Raw genomic sequence first — 18,639 nt, forward strand, 5'->3', positions numbered from 1 at the left:
CACTAGGACACAACGTAATAACTAGTTTTGCAATAAATCTAAGAACATGTAGATATACCTTCAACACTGATACAGGCATCTCTTCAAAACATGCCTTCATTTGCACACAGCTGAAGCCTTCATTGCATATGAAACAGATCCAAAGTTATACTGATATGTTCTGTCTTTTTTAAGCCTTTCAATGCACACGATGACACCAAGCATGTACAGAGAGTTCACGATGCGTCGATGCCTGTTAAACACTACACACCCCAAAATTACCTTCGATGTAGACATGTAGTGCGCCTTCTAAAAGAAAAGCCATTCTCCAAAGTATTTACAAGACCGTCTGTTCATTTTTTATGCTTAGGCCATTCGTAATGAAAACAACTTGCAAAATAATCACAAGACGACGCCTTTAAAAGCAATTGTTACATTCAATTTGCAAATATTTGCGGATATATTGATCACATATATTTTCACAAAACACGATCAAATGTTTATTTATGAAAAATTCTTAAGTTAATGGTTTGTAGGTCCATCGGGGTGTCAGCGGCACCGAAAAACCAGAATGGAGACCCTAATTGAATCGATGGTTTATAAATACGTACATAATTGTAGATCAAGACACAGAATACCTTTGGAACTGATTTTATTTCGAAAATCAGTCAAGATGTTCATGTCCTAAAGCTTAATGGTTCACAATAATTAAGAAACCAAAACAAATGGCGACTCTATGAAGGTGCAATGAGACATACATTTGGCAAAATTGGCTTTACAGATTGCACTATCTATTGTTGATGAATATAAATGAAACTAATAGTTGGGAAGAAACTCAAATGAAACTAATGTTCACGCATACAACTTATGGCTCTGTTTGGGCTGCAAGAGATATTATATTACTTAACTATGATTAGGTGATACAAGTCATGAGAAGAACTACTTGTGCGTCTGCTTCTTATCCTGTCACATGTTTTACTTTGACTGTTTGGTTGACATTCACACCTATACACTCATTTTTTATACCATAAAAAAAAAAAAAAAAAAAATTGCAAATAAAACTTAAAAACAAATAAAAAGAAAAAAATTGTAATTAAATATTGAATACATAAACACCTAATTGATTTATACAAAAAACATCCCAAAAAAAAAAAAAATTCCAATTTGATGAATAATGTGAAGATTTAAACACTATTTTTTAGAGAACAAAAAATAAAATAAAAAAAATGTTTTAATGAAAAGAAATAAATAAGACAGGAAAAAGAAAAAATACATAAGATTTATGGTTCCATTACTAAAATTCTCATAAAAAGATAGTGAGAGAGAGATAGAGAGAAAGAGAGAGAAAGAGAGACGTGTTTTTCTTATTATTATTTATAGCAAAAAGGTCATCCACTGGATTAGTTATTCCTCCTCCCCTCATACTTATTTCAAAAGCAATGCACTGACCATTACCAACGAATAAGTTTGGGGAACAACAAACAAGATCTATATGGAAACCATAAGCAATATATGCATTCTAAGTCGGAGTTTGGAAGACAACCAAGGAACCCACCCCACCCAATAAAAACCAAAAGTATTTCTCAAGGGCAGGCTATTTTTTAAATGTATCATTACAAAGGTACCAAGCATTGCAACTTTGCAAGGAATATCATGAAAACCTAGCCAACAGTGACAATGAAATTTCCATTTGAAGCACAAAAAATACAAAAATTTCCAAACTATAGAACCCAATGTGTTTTGAATATAGATACACAAATAGGAACTTAAACTTTCATATTAATAGAAGCAGAGTTGAAAAAAACTTGTGCAAATGTATGCCTCAGTGGTAGTGGCAATTACAAAATCATCATCATTTATTCTAATAATCCGTGCATTTGATGCATCATTGGCATACTTACACATCAGTAACATATTCATTAGTCCACAGCTTCAACTGAGATTATACCATAAAACATTATTACCATGCAATGCATATAAAGAATTACAAAACAAAGAATTACATTCTCATTTTACTTACAACCAGGAAGTGCAAATCCAAACATCAAAAGGCTAAATTTTTTATGAGCTAATATTTTAATGTAGTCAGTCCACATGATCTAAAAGAGGATGCTAGAAATGACTTGACTGAGAAAACCAGCTAAAACCAATGGAAAGATAAAACCAAAACATAAACCACAATAAGGGGCAAAAGCACAACAATCTTAAAAGTTGTAAACAAAAACAAAACCCTCAGCCATTTTCAATAGAAATAAAAAAACCACAAAAATTGTTTCATTATAAACATTCAAAGTATATTTAAACCCATCACTGGCACCTAAGGAATGTAGTAGTACACAAATATTAAGCTTCAAAAAATCATAACAAACCCCAATAGATAAAAATAAAAACACAAAAAATAAAAAAAAAAAAAACCCGAGAACTAGAAAACAATAATTCAAACAATGGTGATGAATATCTTTTTTTATCATCACTTTCAATCTTTTTTACACACAAAAAAAAGTCACTAAACAAACCACTGAAAACTTACAAACCAACAAAAACAATGGGATAAACATAGGATTTAAATTACCAATATATGAACCAAAGCATGTAGATATGCATCAAACAGATTACCATTTAGAATTGGGCCTCAAAAAATTGGGCCCAGAAAAAGTTAGTTTCGTAAATTTCATACTCATATAAATATTCATCAACCATTTCATTATTACTCAACAACAAACAAAATAGTCAAACCACCCCCAAATTAGTTAGGTTAGCAAAAACAAAACCCACAAAAAATTCATCACTCATAATCCATGGCTACCATCTCTGGTATTCTTTTATTTTTATTCTAATTAATATGTTCTTTTTTGTCTCAAGGCAAAAAGAGATTGACAAAGATCACTATCCCATGCAAAAACGTAGAATATGGTTGCAAGAAGATCTTTAAAACAATGGAAATGTGCACTGAGCATGAAGTGAATGTTTGTCCAAACATCAAAAGGCTAAATTTTTTATGGGCTAATGTTTTAATGTAGTCAGTCCACATGATCTAAAAGAGGATGCTAGAAATGACTTAACTGAGAAAAGCAGCTAAAACCAATGGAAAGATAAAACCAGAAACAGAAATTACAAAAAGGGGAGAACGCACAACAATCTTAAACGTTGTAAACAAAAACAAAACCCTCAGCCATTTTCAATAGAAATTAAAAAAACCACAAAAAATAACATTCTAAAAAAAATTGAATGGGCTTTAAAGAGAGAATAAAGCCTAAGTTGTTTCATTATAAACATTCGAAGTATATAAACCCATCAACAATGGCTAGCAACTCTGGTAATTCTTTTTTGTTTTTTGTTTTTTGTTTTTTGTTTTTTTTAGGTTGAGGTCTGACGTTTGTTTAAAAATTGAGAGTGAAAGAAAGGAATAAGAGGTTACAGGTTTATCATGGGTGATTAGAATTATACAAACTCACCGGTTGGCTTTGGGTATTTGGCTATTTGTTTTAGTCTCATTAACTCATCAAACATTTAAAGACATATTTAATTTGTCCCTCTTTAATGGTTTTGGACTCAAAATAAATGATAAATTATAATTTTGTTAGGCAAAAAGAGAAGTAAAAAAAAACATTGGTTTATTATTTAATTTTTTTTCATACTATTTTTTTTTTGTTAATTATAATCTCACTATAGTTGTGAAATTTTTTTGGGGTGCGGTAGTGGAAGTTTGCTAAAATAATTGGGGGGTGCTACTCTTTATAGTATGAAGATTTTTGTAGGAAATTTGTTATGTGGTAGTGGAGCTTTTCTAATCTCAGGGGGTGCGACCGCCTCCACACGCACCCCTTATATCCATTTATGAAAAGAAGAATTCGAAAAATAAGAAAGTTGCTGATGGATTCAAGAAGTTGAGGGATCTTCTTTAGGCAAGTGAAAAAAGGGTGGAATGAGTGGGAAGAGATTGGCAATGAAAGGGAAGAAGAAATGAGATGGGTGAGGTTTTATATTCAAGACTTGTTAATCTGGTTACTGTTTCACGAGATTTACTTTTCTTTAGTTTCATTGGTTTGAGGATTATTGATTTATAGTTATGATTGAGAGTAGTTCCATCTAGTTACTATTTGATGAGATTTACTTTTCGTTAGTTTAATTGGTTTGAGGATTATTGATTTTCAATTATAACTGAGATTGGTTAATTGGAATGTTAGTTGATTGTTGTCTAGAATGATTGATTCTCTAAAAGTTTAATAGGTTCGAGAATTATTGATTTATAGTTATAATTGAGATTGGTTAATTGGAATGTTTGCTGATTGTTGTCTAGAAGTGTTGAATGTGGTGGTGATTAATTAGGGTATTAGCTAGTTATTTGTCAAGAAAGGATGATATGATTTTGTTTATTGGGGTGTTAGTTAATTATTGATCAAGAATCGTTGATTTAGTTAATTGGGCTGTTAGTTACAGCTTACAATTGTTGTTTGCTTTTTTACCCTAATTACCAGCAAGTGCAAGTGGTCTGTTGGATCTTTTTTATTATTTGTTATGAAAATGGTTTATAGGTTTACAATTTATATTGTGTACATCGACGCGGCTTCATAATTAATGTAACTGGAAGACGCAATTTCCAACCATTGGATGGAAGCCATGGTTGGGATTTTCCTTAATGTTATTTTGCTAATCCTATTTTCTTCTGGATATGCATGGTATCATTAGTTGAGTAGATACATAATACACCATAGAAGTAAATATCCTGATATATCATAATATTTGGAGATATATATATCCAGATTTCAGAGAAAGATATATAAATATCACGATATGTTCAGAGATATATACGACTGTAAATATCGGTGATATTTTGATGATATTTTGCGATATTTTGTGATATTTTGTATATATAACAATTTTATTTAATATTTACTATTATATTTCAAATAAAAATAAATAATGTATCATGATATATCAAGAAATATCCACAATATTCACGATATTTTAGATATATCCACGATATTTGCATGTGAAACAATGTCAAATATCCCCAAAGAAAAAGATATATCCACGATACATATCTAGAAATTAAATATCGATAAATACCCATATTATGATATTTTGTACTATGCAATACACTATATATTGTCACGTATTACTACTATCAAATAAATGCATGCTGTGCACTGTTTCTTGAAGTATCTATATCCAAGCATATTTTTGGGATATATAGTCCCCTATGGGCATTTGAAGCCATGCTTCAGCATAAGACATAAGATCTTGGATTGCTCCACCCACTGCTTAAGAGTTTTAAGTTTGATGTTCCAAGTTAAGATTTTCATAATTTTGAGAACTGGCTGGAAATGGAAATCAGGAAGAAGTGAGCAGGTGGAAATCAGGAAGAGGTGAGCAGGGCAGGCCAACTAGGTGGCCGCCTAGGGACCCAGCTTGTTGGTCAAAATTTGAGCCCCAAAGTATAATCTTATACCCATTAGGCCACATGTAAAGGTTGTTCACTCCAGTTAAATTATGTGTAGTCCAGTCCACTCAAACATTGGCCCACGACATCTTGTGTAATTGTGTAAAAGACTTGTTTTTTTTCTCAATAATATAGGCCTATTTTAAAAAACTCATCTTGGGCCCCTCAAAGTTCAGGGCCGGCCCATGGAGGTGAGCCTTTAGTTATGCACTGCACTTAGAGTAAAAATGTCATATAACCTTTAATTAAACAACCTCTATCAGCTTCAGTAATTAGATTTTGTCCATCCTGCTTCAAGTACAGGTAAATAATACTTTAACACCAACCTCAGAAGTTAAGTTACATGTATGTGTTTTCTTACACGTATTGCTGTACTCATATATAAATTTATGAAGTCTGCTACAGCTTCTCACTTATTGTGTGGAGTTTTTCCTGTATACATATGGTATGTTAATTTTGGTAATATGGTCATCAGGACCTGGAGGTGGCATGAACTTAAGGGATGGTCTTGATGCATCTGGAAGGAAAGCTAAGGTTGAATACTTGAATAGACTTGAACATGTTACATTGAACTCTCATATTTTGCAAGTCGCATCGATGAAATTTCATCTACACATTTGATATCAACTAAAGGCATAATGTTTAAACTATATCAGGGAAAGGGAGTTTATGGTGCTAACGTTGATGGATACAGTTAAATTTTCATCCTATATTCCTGTTAAATCATCAATAGGATGAGTTTATTTTCATGTGTTATATGAACCACGCCGGCTTAGCAAATGTATGAAACTAAACTTATTATACTTGACATACAGCCCAATCTACAGTCCAGATAAATGGGCTCAACTGGCGATACCTACAGCGGAGGTAGAATTATGCCCTAATTTTATGCTATTAAATTCCTTCACATTAGAGTTCTTTTGTGTTTTCTTGCTGAAAGATGAAAAATTATATGGGAAACCTTTCCCCATTTTTTCTTTCTTTAGTGTTACATTTCACACTTAGTCTAATGTACATTTCCTATTGCAATGCAGGTACCACTGGCCTGTTGATTTGGGCCGTTACTCTTGGTGCCCTTCTACTAGGGGGTGCTCTACTTGTCTACAACACAAGTGCTTTGGCTCGAAAATATATATGTCGTGGACTGTGTTCTAGTCGATATTAAATTTATCTTTGCACATGAACATACTATATGTCTATATCACTTTTTTATGTGTTGAAGTTCAACTCTGGAAATTTGATATGTAGTGGGAAAATGTTGGCAAATATAATATTTTTCCACTATAAATTTGCCACTAAACAAACACACCCTAAGAAACAATGTTATAATATTTGTTTTTTTGGGTTAAGTTATAAGAGGGTCTTATAAGACCATGTGTTATAAGAGGGTCTTATAAGATGGTCTTATAAAGTGGCTTGTTTTTAATTTTAAGTTCTTCTTATAAACACTTGTAAAAATAGAAAAAACAAATACATGACATCTTATAGATGGTTATTTGACAAATATAACCCTACTTTACATCACATTTAACTTGAATATATTAATTTGAAATAAACGTATAGTTTGATTTTCGGTTTCAAATCAATTTTGATAATTAGAATATCAATTTTAGGAAACTACTTTAATTGGCGGTGGTAGTGGTAGTGGTCTTAATAGCACGGTGGTGGTGGTAGTGAAGGTGATGATATTGGTTTTAATAGCATGGTGATGGTAGTGGTAGTAGAAGTGGTGGATGTCTTAATAGCACGGTGGTGGTGGTGATGATAGTTTTAATAGTACGGTGGTGGTGGTAGTGGATGTGATGATATTGGTCTTAATAGTACGGTGGTAGTGGTGGTGGTGGTGGTGGTGGTGGTGGTTTTAATAGCACAGTAGTGGTGGTGGTAGTCTTAATAGTTCGATGGTAGTGGTGGTGGAGGTAATGATGGTGGTGGTAGTGGTGGTGGTGATGGTGGTGGTGGCAGTGGCGGTGGTGGTGGTGGTGGTAGTCGGTGGTGGTTAGGGTAATGGAGTTATTTGGAAAATAAGATAATGAAAATAGAAGAAGAGATAAATGAGGCTAGGGGTATATGGACGGGGGTGTTTGAGTCATTTTTCAAGTTATAAGACTTATAGAATTGAAGTAGATATAATTTTGGTACTTATAGAATTGGAACCTCTTATAAGACATTTCTAGTAGAATGCCTCTTATAAGAGGCAAAAAACAAACCAAAAAAATGTCCAAAATCACTGAGCCACATCTTATAAGAGGTTATAAGACCTCAAGGTCTTATAAGAGGCAAAAACAAATGGCCCCTTAGTTTTTAGGCAATAAATCTAAGAGCATGTAGATATACCTTCAACACGTACTCATACAGTCATCTCTTCAAAACATGCCTTCATTTGCACACATTGAAGCAGCCCAATCATCTCTTCACTCATGTGGACTGCCATCATGACTGCTGCAGTTATCATTCACAGGTCTACTCAAACACATCCCAATTATCTCCTGCCACTGCTTGCACTAAAATCTCTATTATCCAATTTTCGGTCTATAAAATCTCCTTCTCAATGGACCAACTCACTAAAACTCCCTATTTTTAAAAACCCGACAATATGGACGAAAATACCCCAAAACTATTTTAATGGCAGAAAACAAGTTCTTATTATTCTCCTCTTTCTCCACTACCCTCTTTCTTCTTCTTTTCTTACTTTTTCTCATTCTTTCATTTTTTTCAAATACAAAATTCTTCTTTTCTTTTTCTCAATCAATTTCTCTTGAAATTTGTTGTTCTCCAACCAAACAAATTAAATTTGAGAAACAATATCAAGATTTGGAAATTTTGTTTCTTCCACTCAAAATCGGATATGAGAATTGTCTACGTTTTCAATTCAAAGATGAAATCTCTTTGAATATGAAAGTCAAGTTTTTTTCAATTCAAAAATAAAATCTTTTTGAACTGTTGTTCATTTCAAATAATTTTGCATAAGTTATGATCGACCTGTTTTCTCTATGAAAATTTAATTTTTCATAGGTCTTAAATTTACATAGATCAAGTTACTATGTAAATATAATTTTACATATATATGACTATGTAAAAATACATTTACATATATTTTGTCAGGTGTCGAAAAATTTTCAATTCCAAAAGTTACTATGTAAATTTAAGTTTTCATAGTTCCAATGACTATATAAATATAGTTTTACATATATATGACTATGTAAAAATATATTTACATATATTATGTCAGGTGTCGGGAGAAATTTTCAATCCCAAAAGTTACTATGTAAATTTAAGTTTTTATCGCTCCAATGACTATGCAAATATAGTTATATATATATATATATATATAGCTGAAAAATTTTCAATCCCAAAAAAGTAAAAAATAAAATAAAATAAAATGGAAAATAAAAACAGACAAGATTTTATCTCTTTTTTGGACAACAAAGGTTATTTAACAAGACCTAAATAATAAGAAGATTATGTGATATGGGTCGATGGGAGGGAATTTATACTCAACCGAGTTAGAACCAAGGAGTTGAGTCTCATTTCTTGCTATTATAAACCACTTCCTTCCTATTTATTCCCTACACTTTTTTTTTTTTTTTTGCAAGAATAGGAATCCCGCGAGTTTCGACCATAAAGATTCCTAATACTAAAAGTTAGATTAAAGAAGTCAGCGGACTGGTTTCGTCCCTAAAGATTTTTAAGTTTCCAAATAATAAAAAGAAAAAGGAAATAATCGAGAAACTAAAACGAAAAGTAAAAACAAATAGGAAGGCATGCAATTCACGTGAATGAATACGGCTGACAAATCCATAACACTCAAACTTTTTGAGATCACTCCAACATTCAATTCCATTTGAACAGTTTTTCTTCTCTCCTTCATCCAAATTAACCAAATGTCCTCCTCGTCAAGGAGTGAAAGATCATAGTAGAGAAAGTACAAGTAAGGGTAAAGTTGATTACAGAGAAAATATGTGTCTAGTGTAGGAAATCCTAGTGTTGGCTCCAGTGAGAAAACCACGGAATGCTTCGAGTACAAACAGAGAATCCGAAGAAGTAGATGTACGTTGAATACAGACACAAGCTCGTTTTTGTCATCCAACTCAGTTTTGAGTTTTGAATATAGAACTTGAGAGGGAGGATCTTGAAGCTATTTAACTACTTTCAAGTCGTGTTGGGTGCAACATTCCTATGCCTATCTAATGCAGTGTTTAGAAAACCGGACCGGACCGGTGGTTGAACCGGGGTCCGACCGGAACTGGTAAATTTTTGGTTCGGTTCAGTTAAAACTTGAGTTTATAATTGAACCCTCGGTCTAAGCTTAAACCGTGGTTGAACCGGCGAACCGGTTCAGTTGTAAACCGGATCACCCTTATATAATTTTTTCTTTTTTTCTTTTTTTGAAAAATTGATAATGAACCTAACACCTAAACAAGATAATCCAAACTCCAAACCAACATACTACTATGTATTTCTTGTATAAGAAATTTATTTTGATATATAATATCAATTAATATTGAATTAAAACATGTATTTATTCATTTTATTATTGTAATTATTAAAAAATTTGCTAAATAAATATAAATCGGTCCGACCGAGTCGAACCATGGTTGAACTTGGTTGAACCATTTTAACAAAAAATCGGCTCGATTACCGGTTCAGTTTTCAAAACATTGATCTAATGATGGAGATGCCAAAAAGTACCATAATACTAACAGATCGATCTTTTAGTATGGGGCTAGTTTCTTGCAAAACCTTACAAAAACCAATGCGTAGCACAGGGTCACATACAAGTAGTTTATACTTTATACTTATCTATAATAAACAAAAGTGATTTTACTGATAAAAAAAGACAATAACTAGATTTTCATATAACAAAATCACTTGTAAACTGGGCAACAAGTCAAAATTAAATGAGACATTGAAATTAATTTAACTCCTATGTTCTTAAAGTTACATAACTTCACGTAAAATCACTACAATACCAATTGAATTGATCCATGTCTTTGGCATAACGCCCCATAGCTACAGCTTATTTTTAATCCAAACAAGACATGGAACAAAGTTGTGATCAACACAAGCATGTTTTAGTAACTCAAACAAGACATGAAACAAAGTTTTGATCAACACAAGCATGCTTCAGTAACTCATTAATTAATGTATGAACAAGGCGTATAACATAATTTTGGAATTAGGAAAACCGAGAACTAAATAGGGCCCAAGACCCTCTACTTCCTTCTCCCTCTCAACCAAACCCTAACTCGTCTAGGACTCTAGGTTGTATTGTTGAGCCTTGAGAGCAACGAGAGGGTGAAACAGATGGGTCAACAAACAAAGTTACTTTTTCAGATAGTTAGGCAGTAAAGTTTGGGGGATAGTAATATAATGGTGTAACCTGTTAATCATCAATGCAAGGAACAGGCCCATTAAAGAAGCCTCTCCATAATAACCTGATCAGTGGGACTGATAAAACCAGACTCGTCAAAATGATAAACAGTCCATATGAGCACCACAAAAATAGTCCCTGCTACTGTCTTCACTATAGTTGGACCTCTCCCACGTTTAATTCCATCCAAAACAAAGATTGTCAACTTCCTAAATGGAGTTTTAAACGAAAGAACCATAAATATCTTGCATAGTATTTAAAACCTGAAATAGAGATACAAGGAGAAGGTCCCCACAGGTCTACATGAAGTAGTTGCAGTGGACCACTTGTTCTTGAGTTTGACAATTTGAAAGACAACTGTGAACTTTTTCCAACTTGGCAATTCTTACAGAAAGTATTTACAGATGCTGATGATGCAGGGTGACCCAGCCTTTGGTGCCATGTTACTGGTCCAGTTCTTTCACCAATATAGGCAGCCTCTCTGTTGCCAATGAAAACAGATGATGATGCAGAGTTGATAGGAAGTGTGATAGGGTAAAGGCCATGCTTATGAGGTCCCTGGAAAAGGATCCTCTGTGTTTTGTTGTCTTGACAATGAAGTAAGATGAACAGTCATTGTCTTTTGTGAATTTGTGTACAGACAGAACCACCAGAATGGGAAAAAGGTTCATCAAAGGTGTTACACTATGAAGTTAATTCACTAAATATCAACTAAGGGAACGAACAACATGTTCCTAACTTAATTATTTGTGATCAGAAAGATTTGAACAAGGCCTATAACATAACTCTCTCCCTCTCAACCAAACCCCAAGATGATTTCTTCTTCTACTGTTTTCTTCTGCTTCTTGTTCATTTGTGTCTTCATTTCCTACTACCCCACCTACACCACTTCCAGCTATGCTTCGTACCTTACACCTCCCTCCTCCCCAAGCACCACATCGCCACCACCATTGACCACCACGACTAGCACACTGCCTCCTCAACCTGATTATCATTTTTTTTCGCCGTCCAAGATCTTCTTAATTGGCGCACTTTGCTTTTTAGTAAGCGTTCTAACGATTGGTGGTGTTGTGCGCTTATGTAAGCGCATGTCCCGCTCATAGAATACTTCAAAAAAGAAGTCTTAATATATTTATATTTCCGTCTATTGTCTTATGCTCTTGCTGCTGCTGCATCACCCAAGTATGGGTCAGCTTCCATTGTAGCTCTTGTCCATCTACTAGATCTTGTTATTGTTGAATGCTCTGACTGGCTGCCATTCAAGTATTTGGATTGTTAGCAAGTTTCGGTTTTCCACGCTGTCTTTAATTATATAGCTATATATCTTATCAAAATGATTTCCAGGGGAGCTTTAAGGGGAAAAAGTTTGAATAGATTCAGTTACATATTGCAGTGCTATTTGTTCAGTAAAGTCAATAGGACATGAAGGCATTCTTGTATATTTGATATCAGGAACAACTCATGTTTTGGTTGTTTCGTTTAATGGATAGATTACTAGACTATGAATTCTCTTCTTGGCATTCATTAATTAGTGCACCGTGCATGTTTATCTGTAAGATGAAATCTCAAATATATTCGGATCCCAAGCATTTTGTTTGGTTTTTCATATGATCGACAAACTCACTAACAATGAGCGACAAATTCACTAACAGGTTCATCCATATGCGTAGCGTGAATAAGATTTCCCAGTGAGTGGAGGTCCAATAAGAAGGACTGAATGAAAGATGAGTAAAGACAGTTAAAACTAGACTGATATTTGCGCTCAAGAAGAGCTTGAAAATTTCAAAACATAAGAGCCATTGAGCATAAAACTTTAGTTTTTCTAGTTCCACTTTCTAGGGAATCAAGAACTAGGATTTCTATGCATAATACAAGTGAAAAACTCGCCACCCTAAGAAAATTCAGCCAAATGGATGAGTAAAAAACAAGAACGCTTTTCTTCTTAAGCAAACTTGTTAGATTTCATCCAAATGTTAGGAAAATTGTTTATTCAATTTTGAGTACAACGCTTTATCTGTTTTGGCAAGACTAGATAACATTGTTAGTTCCATCTACGGTAGGAGAAATATGAAGAGACAACCAGAATTACAGATTCAGATTTCAGATTTTAGATAGATCCATAAGCAACTCTGTGACTCTAATTTTCACTGCAAGCCATACATGCACCTAGGGGAAAATCTGGAAATGTAGTTTCCACTGCAGATTACTTGCTTTGAAGCTAAATGCATAGCAATTGTGCTTGCAGCTGAGAAGGCAGTAGAGGTGAATTGTACAAGGCCATGGATTTAATGGAGCTTCAATACCACGTGCTCTTAAGGCTAGATGGATACAAGCAAATTGAAAACTACAGTGTTGGAAGCTCACCCATGTGTTGGAGAGAGTGCAAGCCAGAGCTTGTGAGGAATATAGAAAGTCATTTAAGGATCTACTATAGACTCAAATGAGATCACTTGTAGTAGTAGTATTGTCTCAAATGAGATCACTTCTACTCTTTTTTAAGTTTGACTACCAGTTTGATTTACCAATTTTATTAGTTTGGGGATAAAATTGTTGCTGATCGAATCAGATTTTTCTTGTTAGAAAATGCTATTAGTGCAGACTGCAGCCATCAGGAATGCTCTATTTTGCTGGATGACTTTCAAACCATGTTTACCATCCAGATTAGCTAGTGATTATGTAGTTTTTATTCATGCATCAATTCAAGAAGTTGTGCTTGTTACTTCCATTGGTAATTCCTTTAGCTTCAGAACTACTCTATTGTTATGATATATGTCAGAACTAAAATATGGAGTGTCTACCAATGTCTTCTGCCAAAATCATACTTGATAAGAAGTTCCATTTCACATTCAATCTGAACGGTTTTACCATGTGATAAATTACACAAAAGAATTTTCAAAACTAAAATTACAGAAGTTCAGAACTAAAATCTGTCAGACCACCCCTAATACGAAAGATGTTTGCTTCTTAGCAACTGAGGGCAAAACTGTTGCAGGTCTTGTAATTTGAGGTCTGAAGATGTTTGCTTCTATTAGGAACAGCAGGTGGAGTTGAACTGCTTCAAACCTGAAAATCACAATCAAACAACAAAATAGTTATCTTCTACAAAAATACCAAAATGCATGTATACCCAAACAGACACACAAAAATCAATTATATGTTTTCTACATATGTTTCAATCATCGACCACTGGGACCAACCCGTACAACAAAAATAAGTAATTAAGAACTATTCTTCGTTCATATTAATTAACAAAAAAGTCTAGAAAGCAAAGTCTGTTGAGTCAGGTGCTGGAAGTCATTATCATGTTTTACAGAAAACGGTATGGAGCCAAAGAATGTCATACCACCAAATTTTCTACACATTCACAATATTTCTGGTCGATGCAAAAAGCCGTGCTACTGCAATTTCTGGTCGATCGTTTTCCTAATAAGATAGCAATGGAACATATATGAAAAATCCAAACTGTAAAACAGCTATTATTGAAACTGTAAAATATGTTATAACTTGTTTCACTGTATTGAGCTCGACTCTCAGTTGGAAAAAATGTTATAAGACTTCACCAATAGTCTCGTTTTGGGGTTGAGCAATTGTGCATGACATAAATACAAAGATACACTCAAAGCAAGGAAGTATTTTTTTCTCATAACACATAAGAATTGCATCCGTTTTTGAATTTTGAAAAGCGCTATATAACACAAAGTGTTAATTATTTGGTCCATCGAAAATGATCTACTTTTAATATAAAGTTGATGAGTAAAAAACAAGAACACTTTTCTTCTTAAGCAAACTTCTTAGATTTCATCCAAATGTTAGGAAAATTGTTTATTCAATTTTGAGTACAACGCTTTATCTATTTTGGCAAGACTAGATAACATTCTAGTTCCATCTACGGTAGGAGAAATATGAAGAGACAACTAGAATTACAGATTCAGATTTCAGATTTTAGATAGATTCATAAGCAACTCTGTGACCCTAATTTTCACTGCAAGCCATACATGCACCTAGGGGAAAATCTGGAAATGTAGTTTCCACTGCAGAATAGTTGTTAGCAAAAGGTTATGATAGTTTTCCAAAAAGGTGTCAAAAATGACAGTTAGTCCTAAAAATGTTCTTTTGAGCTTTAGAAGGCTGATCAACTTGTGATTTTCGCTCAAACACTTCGCTACCATTCTCCCTTGCTTGAGCTATCATGCATTGACAATCACAAGCTCTTCCTAAATTTCCGCCAAAAAAAATAATAAAAATAAAAATCATCTTCTAATACTCCACATATTTAATACCCAAATTTTGAGGTCTCCATTACACCACTTTCATTTTATACCCCTGTCAGACAAAAAGGACAATTTAATGCTCCACTTACTTGATGAGATCAAGACCGCTCGATCTCCCTAAAACACCAAAAAACCTAAGAAAGAGAGAGAGTAAATCCATTGCTATCCTACTACATTTAGCAAAATCATACGAAAAATCACTCCCCCCCAGCACTAGGCACTGGGTTCATTTCAATTCAGCCCAAACGAAAACATCACTCACTCCACCTCTTGATACTGGATTCACTTCTACTTAAAGATGTTCAACAACTTAAGTACAACAGATCATTCTCTCTAGCGATTACAAGTTCAACAAGATCTATAATGCAGAGAAATTCAACAACCACAAATGAGGATGTTCCTCTTCTGGATCTCTCAAAGTTTTAATTCGAGAAAACTATTTTTTCGTTTTCTAACTAAACAATTACATCACTATTTATAGTACACACATTAGAGATACGAATTCTATTTTCCATTGATGCATTCAGATCAATATTTTAAAAAATGTGATGGTCTGATCTTTCCTCAAAGACAACTCAAAACGTTCACGAAATGGAAGACATGTCAAGATAGCCCAGACAAATTCACAAACCTCAAATCCAAGAAAGCAACATTTCTTATCAACAACCACTTTATACTTGGAAAAATAATCTAACAATTGCTTCTCGTTTCACCATAATATGTTGTTTTTCTGTAATGTCCTCGACTTTTTCATGAACACTTGTCAAATGAGAAAACGGGCCAATTTTGCCTAGTTATTACCAGAAACGGCAGAAAGTACCATTTCTGACTTGTAGTAGGTTTCATATTTCCCAGTTGAAATCCGAGCCAAAGTTTCTTTATAACAGCACACTCAAAAGAGATTACGAATTTGGATGATATCTATAGACGAGAATATATGACAATATTGCATGTTCTGAAAGCCAGAATGCAACATGGACACGTAGACGAGTCTGAGGGAGATCCTCAACATCATTTCGTACAATGGGAGATACTGTGTTACTACTAAGAAAGGAAGATGAAGTTTTGAGTCTTCGTAACTTGGGTTCTTTTAACCAAGCTCCACTAAGAAAGTGATTGTGGAGGTTCATGGAGAAAGACATAACCTTCGAAGATGAGTAATTATTTCTTGCTTTGGGACATGGACTTTGGGTGGAAGAGTGGTCCGGCAATAACCCCCAATGGTAATGTGGCACCCCTTATGGTTGTGGGGGTGGGGGTTTTAAGAGCTATTCCTGCTGTCCTGCGTATGTTCTTGAGAGGGATTACTTTAATCATTTTCTGAAAATGCTAATTTCAAATTGTATACAGGTACAACAGATATGTCCAACTCTAGTTGTGCATAGGCCACTCACCAAGTCACCGTACTAATGTTCAAATAAAAAACAAGTTGAACATAACACACCCACATCAAAAATTAAAACCCAAGGAAGATGGGGAAAAAACATGTATATACTAGAGTTGTTAACAGACTTACCCTCACCACCCTTGCTCTGACTCTTAGCATCAAATGAATAATCCAGAAGCACTACTAGAACATCCTGCAATGCTGTAGAGGAGCATCTATGTAGTAAGTACATCAAGACTCCATACCATCACATATTTATAATTCATTCCGAAACAAAGAATTTACCAACCTTTAATTTGATTTGAGGAATCTTCATCAATTTCAGCACAAAATCCAAACGGAATCTTCCACCAAATAGTGTAAACTTTATTTTTTGGCATCTCTTTTGCTGGTAAAAAAGGTCAAGAGGATATAATCAAAGGATTTATGAAGATGTCATAAGTGATGACTTCACACGGCCACAATCAAAATGCTATATATATGCCAAATTCAACTAAAAGATAAACTAAGTAAACAAAACAATGACCTATTTCTCTCTCATTTTACCTTCTAACAGCCTTGGTTAGCAATTGAACACAATAATGAAAGACATCTAGTGCATTTGTAAATTTACAAACAGGATATTTTAGATGAACAATCCAATGATCATAATTCCACTTCGAGTTGATGTTATACATATGATAATACCTATAGATATCGTTGGTGATTCCAATTAAGCTCGATAAATTTAGTGGCTGATTGTACTGCAAGAGGATAAAGAGGCCCAAGATCAAAATGATAATAAGTTCAAATTAACAATGAAAACTTGAGCATAATAATAATAATAATAATAAAAGAGTGTTGTCCCATTTGATATATTTTGTTCACTGCCAAGGTGATACGACATACGACACAATCAAAGGCAAAGGCTAGAAGCACACCTTAGTTTATAGACAAAGTAAAAATAATTTTGAATTTAATTCATAATTTTAAAAACAAAAATTGTAAAATTCACACAAATTCATATTACACGAAAGGCCGTAACTAATTAACTTATTTAAAGGTACCATATTTGGGTGAAAGTAATTGTAACCAATCATGCAAGAATTAAGATATGAAGCAAGAAAAATCCATCACAGCCAATTTTGCCTCGCCAAGATGAACAGGTAAATCCTTAAATTTACCTACCAATAGGTTCCTGTATTTCAAGAGATACAAATAATTTCTTTCAACAATGAAGTATCTTCAAGTTACTATACTTTCGATTATCCCCACTGTGATTTACATGTCTCCACACGCAGCTCTACTGCTAAGTCAAGAAGCATGGGGTAGTGACATAAGAAGTTTGATTTATATCCATTGCCTTCAAGATTTGAACAGATGATGGAACCAAAGTTACATATACAGATACAGGGCACAATCACTGTTGCCAACCGAAGTCAATAAAGCATAACAGCATAGTTCAAAGCATCGATTATGAGAGATACTACTGGCACAAGATAGCAAAACATCATAGTACAATGCTAATTCATCATATCTCGGCAGCCTTTTCTACTATGCAGAAGAGCTGATATACATATTACATGTAGTACAGACACAAAAAAAATAGATGCTTTTAATATTCAAATCGAAACTACAGTTGAATGAAGATTGGTTATGAGCTAAGGCAAGCCCTAATAACTATGTTTATCTATTTTTAACAAACTCATTTCACAACACAAAGCTCCAAAAAATATTACTAGAAAGGTCTTGTTTTGCTAAGAAGTTGTAACGATTCTCCTCATCCAGTCACGTTGATAATGTCCCCACTTGGCCCGTTCCGGACTTCCGACAGGGCGGGTTTTAACCAACCAGTAGCTTCCCAGGAGATCACTCATCATAGAATCTCTCCAGTCCGAGCATGCTCGGATTGGAAAAGCCTCGATGTTCGGATTTGATGGATAATTACATATATCCAAGATCTTCGACAACTTCCTAAGTGAATCAAGTGAGACCACACAATGAGTAACCGTGACTCCTCACCATGAGATATCACAGAAACAGCCAACTCCAAAGTAAAATAACTTGAATATATAGCTAATTGTGATGACCAGATATCACCTCTTCTATAATAATAATAGTACAATACCAGATATCCAAAGCAATTATACCAGCAATAAGAATAAAATTTATACAGCAGCATTGGATAAATTAGCAAAAGATAAAT

General features: G+C 33.9%; 1 long non-coding RNA gene across 4 annotated transcripts; it reads right to left on the reverse strand.

Moving 5' to 3' along the window:
- Positions 1-12,448: 12,448 nt before the first annotated feature.
- On the reverse strand, positions 12,449-18,509 carry LOC147478776 (uncharacterized). Of its 4 annotated transcripts, none has more exons than XR_015209056.1 (5): positions 18,173-18,509; positions 17,142-17,197; positions 16,744-16,842; positions 16,584-16,655; positions 12,449-12,509 (listed from the first exon to the last, which is right to left on the reverse strand). It is a non-coding gene; the product is annotated as an uncharacterized LOC147478776 (long non-coding RNA). The 4 variants fall into 4 exon arrangements; XR_015209055.1 differs by having other exon boundaries at positions 17,618-18,508; XR_015209054.1 differs by having other exon boundaries at positions 17,622-18,506.
- Between the last annotated feature and the right edge of the window lie 130 nt (positions 18,510-18,639).

The sequence above is a fragment of the Coptis chinensis genome, chromosome 9 (assembly GCF_015680905.1).
Source record: "Coptis chinensis isolate HL-2020 chromosome 9, ASM1568090v1, whole genome shotgun sequence".
Classification (NCBI taxonomy): Eukaryota; Viridiplantae; Streptophyta; class Magnoliopsida; order Ranunculales; family Ranunculaceae; genus Coptis; species Coptis chinensis.